An 8,446-nucleotide genomic window follows, 5' to 3' on the forward strand; every position below is an offset into this window, starting at 1 on the left:
TACCACTGTTTGCCGGATAAGCTGCGAATTTCCACGTTGAATTCCTCTTCGGAATTCAGCATGGAATCAGGGACTCTACGTAGACTCATTATAAATTACACGTAGTTTAAGATAGAACCTTACTTGAAGTTATCAAAATGTATCCTTTTAGGTATCTATGTAACAAAAAGCTTGATTTCACGATTTAAGATTATGAGGTAAAAAAAAAATTCTAGTAAAATTAATTCTTCTGACGGCATTGCAAATAAAAAACAAATAAGATACAAATTTTATATATAATTTGTAATTTCTTCCCATACTCACCATTTTGAATATTTTTAGGATATGCTGCATGAACAAACTTCGATTTTTACTATTTAAGGTTAGGTTATGAGTCTCTGAAAGAAGAGATTGTAGATATAGGTAAATATTGTTACTAGAAATTTGAAATGATTGTGTCTGTATCGTTTTCGATGAACAAAATCGTATTGCAATTATAATTTTTCAAAAACTTCTGATTTTCTAAAATATATGTATTGCTATAACTTGCAGTATAATTGAGTTTATTTAAATAATTGTTTTAAGTCTAAGATCATTGAATTATGATGGCAATCTGCAGTTTTTAATATTTTCGGTTAGGTTATGAGTTGAGAAAAAAAAACGTAAAAAAGAGCCTCAATAAGTTGTTAAAAATCTTTTCATGATTATGTAAAAAAAAGTAAAAATCTGTGTAGTTGTGTTAGCTGTAGCTAGTTTTGAGCTTAAAAAAAAAGAAATATTTGATTTGCTTAAATATCCTACAGAATGTAGAAAAATTTTTCTTGTTTACATATATTAAGCCAAATATGTTTGTTTAAGTTTAACTGTTGATAACTTTTTTCTTTAATTTTTATATTATTAAATTATCTAGCTATTTGCACAAACTGGGGTTCCTACCGTTTAAGGTTAGGTTTTGAGTCTCTAAAGGAAGAAATATTACCTATTGGTAAATATTGTTACTAAAAATTAAAAAAAATTATGTCTGTGCCATTTTAGATTTACAAAACCATATAACATAATTGATTTTACGAAAATTCCTGATTTTTTTTTCTTGATATAATCTCAAAATGTAGAAATAACCTTTCTACCCTATGAATAACTATAGGTATATATTCTCATGACTTTCAGTATAATTAAATAGTTTAAATGATTATTTTAGTCTAAGACCGTTGAATTATGACAGCAAACTGCAGTTTTTTACCATTTTAGGTTAAGTTATAAATTTAAAAAATCAAAAAAAAAGAGCTTAGATGAGTTGTTGGAAGTCTTCTTAAGATTAAGAAGGAAAAAAAAGTTTTGAATTAGTGCAGAAATGGGGGCTGTAACCAGCTTTGATGATGAAAAAATAAAAAGTTGGAACCGCTGTGCTATCATGCTATCAAGCATCTCATTGTAGCCTTGGTTCCACAGCTAGTTCGAATGACGAGTCGCTGTTACTCTTATCAAGCCCATCACGTTCTTTAATACATTGTTGCCGAGAGAACCGTCGTGATATCCACTCTGCAAGTCTATCTGTCTCAACAAGCTCCCAAGCTCATCGTTGCTGTGAGGACAGCCGTAATAACCACTCTGCGACTCCTCCACCCCAGACAAGCTCCTGAGCGCATCGTCGCTGTAAGGATGGCCGTGATGACAAATCTACGTCCCACTACTCCCACTGCACACCCAAGTGTATCAACGCCAAGGGAACAGTCGTGGTGAGCGTTTTATGTCTCATCTGGTTTCGTCATGTTCCCAAACATATCATCGCCGTGAGGGTGGCTTAGCCATCTACGTTTGCTCTGTAACTCCTCAAGGCCCATTGTATTTCTGAGTACCTCACCTCTCCAACAAGTCTGACTCAAAAGAATATACGTCAAAAAGCAAAAATAAAGATCACGATATTCTTAACGGTTCGCCTTATGAGAAAATTTGTAAAAAGTTGAGAAATCGTTTTTAAAGTACGAACTTATCCCAATTAAAAGAAAATCCAATTCATCGTTTATCAGAAGTCTTGGAGTCATGCATAATTTTTAATACGTAAATGTAGTTTTTACAAAATTCTTACCTGACTTTTCTGGGGATCCTCTTGATTAGAGTTGATTCAATCAAACATACGAGACTTTTACCCACTTATGTGATTATTGAGACGAAGAAAGTATGATGCGCCTGTAAGAAGCGTTAAAAGGAGAAGGTCCTGATGCAGCAAAAATTTTGTTTGCTTCTAAGTCATCGGTGGACGATACTATCAGTACTTTGGAAAAGCGTTTTGGTATTTCTAATCCGATATTATAAAAAATAATTAATAAAATTAAAGATTTGCGTAGGATCGATTCTTTGAAAACTAATTTAGTTAAAATCGCGTCGAAGCAGTGAAATGCGGTGACTACAATAAACGCTTACAACTGTGTTAGGTACTTGTATTCTCCTAAATTAGCAGACAATGTGACTAAGAACGTGTCAGGATGAATGCTAGATAATAATGCTTATTTCACAGCTTTAGATGGTCTTCAAAGAATTCACTACATGTAATATTTCTGATTTTTTTTATCAAGAATCTCAAATAGTTTTAGCAGCAGGTGTAATTTTATTTAATTCAAACAAAAAGAAATCCGAGCGAAAAAGCAGGCATTCTTACGAAGTGAAACATGATAAATGTTGAAAAAATCACAGTGATAATTCTTGATCTCGTTGTTCTAGAAATAAAAGATTTAAAGTTAGGGTAATGACTATCATCATGTCATGACCGATTCAGCAAGTAAGTCTTCACTGGATAACTCGTTTATAAGTTTTTTTTGAAACTTTTGTGGTAAAGACGATCACTATCTTAAAAATTGCTGTAAATTTAAAGATTTACAGTTGGGTCAACGTTGCAAAAGTGTACGTTTAAATAAGCTTTGTTATAATTTCCTAATCACTTTGAAGATTTTTATTTCAAAAGCGCCGAGCTTCATACCTTTTGTGATGCAAGTTTGAGAGCGTATTCAGCAGTTGCGTATTGGAGTTTCTTGATGAAAGATAGCGATTATCACTTTTTTTTATTATAGCAAATAGTTGAAAAAATGTGAGAAAAATGTACTATTCCTTAATTAGAATTGTAAGCTGCAGAGTTTGCTAATGAACTTGCAAATGTAATTGAGATAGAACACACTTTTAAAATAACTTGGCAAGTTTCTTAGTCCGATTTTAAGACAGCACTTCATAGTATTAAAAAAATCCCTACAATTTCAAAACTTTTGTTGCAAAAACAATTATTAAAGATAAAAGATAGTTCGTTTGGTATTGAATGTAAGTGGATACCTTCCAAATATAATCCAGCCGATAATGGTACAAAAATTGCATACGATTGCTTTAAGAGAGAAAGGCATTGGTTCTTAGGCTCAAAATTTCTAGAAGATTCTGATTTTAGTTAGTAAATGAATAATTTTTACTTTAAAATTTCTGATTTTAATCCCAAAAGTAAACAAAAAAAAGTTTCAATTTTATGTTTAGTTTTGAAAGACTTTCTAATAGATTTTTTACGATTTTCAATGTTTAATAGATAGATTTATACTGCAAAAAACTTTCTAAAAACTCGAGATGTTTTTAAAGAGAAGCAAAGCTCTTTGTTTGATCTTAAAAGAAGAAATTTGTATGAAAAAAAGTCAATAGAACTATTTCCTGGACGACATCAAAGCCTTAAGCGATTCATCTAAGATGAGCAAAAAAAGCAAATTAACAACCGTAGACTTATATTTTAATTAAAAAAGCATTTTATGTGCAACAGGTCATAATAATAAGTTTTATTTAACACATCAATCTTCACAATTAATTGTTCTTGGGTCTGAAGAGACTTTTACTCAGTTACTTATAAAACAGTATACTAATAAATTTTATTACGGTAGTCAGGGAAGCGTTTTGTACACATTACGTTCGTTCTATTGCCGATCTGTTGCCAAAAAGTGTTCTATATGCCAATATTTATGGGGTAACATATCTTAACCTTAAATAGCCCTGTTACCTCTGGCTTGATAAGTTTATCCAATCCATTCTTTTACTTATTGTGGGCTTGATTATTTAAGCCCTTTAACAGTTAAAATAGGCCGTAGGCATGAGAAACGTTAGGGGGTTATATTTACATGTATGACAATTCGAGCTGTTCATATTGAACTGGCTCACTCTTAAAGTATGGATTCCGCGATAGTAACTTTAAGGTATTTTGAAGCTAAAAGGGGCACTCTATCAATCATTTACAGTGACAATGGGAAACATTTCATAGGTAAAAACGACGAGTTAATTAAAGTTTTAAAAGAATTAGATTAAGATTATTAGAATAATTATACTACTGAATAAAATTGAATTTAAATTTAATCCACCAACCGCTTCTCATGTGGCAAGAGTTTGTAAAAGATCCATGAAATTGGCCTGAAATGTTGAAGTAAAAAAAAACCTCGTATCAAAGAAGTTCTTCAAACACTTTTAGCAGAAATAGAACATTCTGTGAATTTTCGTCCTTTTACTCATGTTTGATTTGGTCTCAAGATTTGGCCAATGATCTCTGGCATTGTTGGCTACGTAAATTTTTACCAACTTTGATTCCTCGTAATAAATGGCATAAAAAGAAAGATGACCTACAAGTTAACGAAAAGGTTCTTGTTTTTGATGACAGTAATAATTAGAATTCATGGAGAAAAGGGGCAGTTATGTAAATATTTTGCGGCTCAGCTCATCTAGTACGTGTAGCTAAAGCCTGAACATCAAGTGGTATTTTTATAAACCTAGTCTCAAGTTAGTTAAGTTAGCGTAAATTTGGTGGATGGAAGAATGAGACGTAACAAACAAGAACATTATTAAAAGAATTTTTCATTTTATTATTTCTTCAAGCTTTTCTTCACGGCCAGTTAAATAAATCCCGGTTCCGTGGGTTATATCACGCTCATTGGAAGCATTATAGGGGTCACATATGTCTCCATGAGTGTCCAGAAATATGAAATAGATAAGCGCTCTGTAAGATTCTAGAGGCTTCCTCGTTGGATAACACTGAAGCATTTCTCGAATTAATATTTTCTTTTTCGTGTTTTTTTGGCCACCATGACTTACCTTTGTTTGTTGCGGATTAAATTTTTCTGTATTTAAATAACCTTGTGGTAAAGAAAACTTAGTTGGCAGATCAAACTCTTCATGATTAAAATCCAATCTGTATCTTTCCTAAAATAAACTGCTACTTGTAAATTTAAAAAGTCGTCTTATGGTATTTGTGTTTTAACAAATATCCTGGTAGGTACAACGGTCTAGTGTTGGTACCATGTGCTGACCAGTGTACAAGTAGATATCTTTATTTCACCCTACCCAATTATAATAGAGTCTATCCGAAGCCCACTACCGTAAACTATTAAAAAATGACTACATAGTTTATCAAAGTTTTATCAGTTTAGGGGTCATCCCCTGTGTGGTGTGCTGCTATGCAATCTGTCATCTAGAAGCTCACAGCGTAAGTCAACATACACTGCATTAGAATTTTAATTGTGCGATATTCTTTCTAATCGTCCAGCGAGGTGCTATTTGTGGCTTTAATAAAGTAGTAACCCAGTGTACAAAGTGGTAACGTATTTATTAAAAAAAGCTCTTTTCATTCATACTGCTGTGCACTGCTACGATTTGCTACAGTAAGTGCTACATAGTCACTTTTATATATTATTTCCTATCCCGTTTGATTAACCAAAAATAAAAATATATATTAGCCAGCAAAGATGATAGATTTAGCAAAGATGAGCAAGATAACTACTGCTGCTGCTAAAGGCATATATATTTTAATAAATTTAATAGACGTACAATAAAACATTACAATAATTACGGAACATGTTATTTATATTGAGATAAAATTCCTTAAGTGGGCCACCTAAAAAAGTTAGGTAAAAATTTAAACAACAAATTTCTTTTTTCAATAGTAATTTAAAAAGGAAGACTTACGTATTTTTATTTTTCTAAATTTCAATTTTTTTTTCAATAGTTACTAGTAATATTTTTGAATAGTTTTTAACAAAATATAAAATTACTCTTAATTGGCTTAGAAAATATTGATAAAAAAAGGTGAGTTCATTAAGGTCTAGTAGTACTTCCAAAATAAATTTTCAAAATGAATTTTTGAAATTTATCTAGCACATAATTTGTTTAAAAAAAATTAACAATTTTTATAGACAAATAAAAATTACTGTCACTTCTCAATTACATTGAAAAACCAACTTTGCGGATTTTGATTCCTCATTTAATGAAGTATAAAAGAAAAAGAGAAAATTTTGGTAATCAGCAACAGGGAAGGTGCCACGTTCTTTTGTTTGCCTTATGTTCGCCGCTCGGTAGCGTCTTAACTCGCATCCGACGCGCGGAGACTTAAGTCATATATAAGTGCGCTTCCAGTTACTGTAAATATTATAAAAATTAAGTTTGGGGTAAGTATCTGAATGATAGTACGTAAAATAATTAATTCATTAATTTTAATAAATGGCATTTTAACAAAAAAAAATACGTCAGTTTGCATATATTTTTGAATTTAATAAGTAAATTCTATGCAACACTTCTTAAATTTTAAACTACACAATTAATTTATTACAACAACGATACAATAAATAAGACATGTTTATTAGGCTCAACGTTCTATTCTCTTTCCCATTACGCTTTCAACAACTGATTTTTTGGATTCAGAAAATTTTTTACACGAAAGTTGACCTTCACTCAATGCTACAGAGTGGTGATACTGACGCATGTTTTTTAATGTCTTGGCCATGACATACCAAAGCTTTAAAAATTCCTCATTTAGTTTATGCTCATTTTCACAGCATAAATCAAGACTAATATTTTTGAAAAAACTTTTTGCACATTCATAAAGAAGTTTTGGCGATGTAATGTGTCTGTCGTTAACACATTACAAGCTTGATTGATATGCATGTCTTTTAACTGTACCTCTGATTCCATCATAAGCTTCGTTGCCATGAGAAATGGCAAAAAAAATTCGTTTTGCCTCCATACAGAAATCTATTTCATGATTGATTAAGTTAATTCAATTTAATTATTTCTTATATTGAGCCCTAGAACCGCTGGAAAAATAAAAAATTTTCTTAATGTTGTTAAGACCACAACTTTTTTCTTAAATAGGCTATTAATTGTGAGTTCAACAAAAATACTGAATTGGCGTCATACTGCAGATGTTCTAAAAAAATGAAGAAGTTTTCATATTTAACAACATTGTCTTTCTTAAAATATGCTTCATATGGATACAGAGTCACTTGAACGTTGGCTCAGTGCTATGATTGTACGGCATTTTGAACTTGGCAAGTATAATTCTCATCAAAGTCTAAAGTTACAACTACTTTCCTTTCTTCTAATGAAGTTCTTATTTCTTGGAAAAAACTTGCTTGAGATTTTAACAAAAATTGTGCCTTGCTAAATCAGGAATATTTTTTTTCAAATCATTAAAAAATTTTTCTATTGGTTCCGATTTTACTAGAAGTTTGCATCTGTCTGTGCTTGACCACCGATTAAACGTTACGGATAAAATTTCCGATTTTTCAAATACAACTTTTAACTGTTCTATGATGACATTTGTACCTGGGTATTTCTCGCATTTGTTAAAATCGCAATATGACGTCGGATTGTCGCAGAGCGTATCTTTTAGTGCATCTTGATGCAAGTAACTAAAATCGTTTCCTTTTTGCATAAATTGTTTTATCACAACTTTAAATTTCAGTTTATTATTTTAATTTAGTTTACACACACACAGACATTATGTGTTTCTCTTTGTGTAGCTAAAGCACATTCTTTTAGTCTTAGTTTTTAAAATTTGGACAGTAAAACTTTTATTTCTTGAGGTTCTTCCAAAAATTGTTCATGCAAAATATCAATATTGTTCAAAAGTAATCTTTTGTGCCTTTGTTGATGGTGACCATTTTCTACAACTGACTTATAATCTTTGGCTTCAAGCAGAATCCTACTAACTTCGTCCATCACAAAATACTCTTTGACTTTTTCGACCGTCGAACTATCCAAGCACATACCACTTTTTTGTTGAGATTAAGCTTGGTATTCAGCCGATGCGTGCAATTTTTTTGCTTGTGAAGCTATTCAACGAGATACATAAAATACTTTTTTCATTTGACGAATGCTCTAAGTCAAAGGTACTGTACTTGATGGACTTATTTTACCTGCTCGAGTTTCTTCATTTGATATTGCACTACTTAAATCACTGACCCAATTTCTACCTATCAAAATATTCCCAGTAGATTTTTGTTTGTCTGCTGGTGATTTGTGTCATACCTTTTTTGGAGTTGATACTTTAAAATTCCGTAACAATTATAAGATTTTTATTAAAATTGAATATTCAAAAGAGCACTGATTTTAAAAACATGAATTTCAGCTTAATAAATGAAGTACCTATAATATACTAAATTTTTTAGAACGAAGTTCTTTATGTCGA

This window comes from Copidosoma floridanum, unplaced genomic scaffold, assembly GCF_036245765.1.
Source record: "Copidosoma floridanum isolate Cflo_tuat_1 unplaced genomic scaffold, Cflo_Japanese_pri ptg000013l, whole genome shotgun sequence".
Taxonomy (NCBI): domain Eukaryota; kingdom Metazoa; phylum Arthropoda; class Insecta; order Hymenoptera; family Encyrtidae; genus Copidosoma; species Copidosoma floridanum.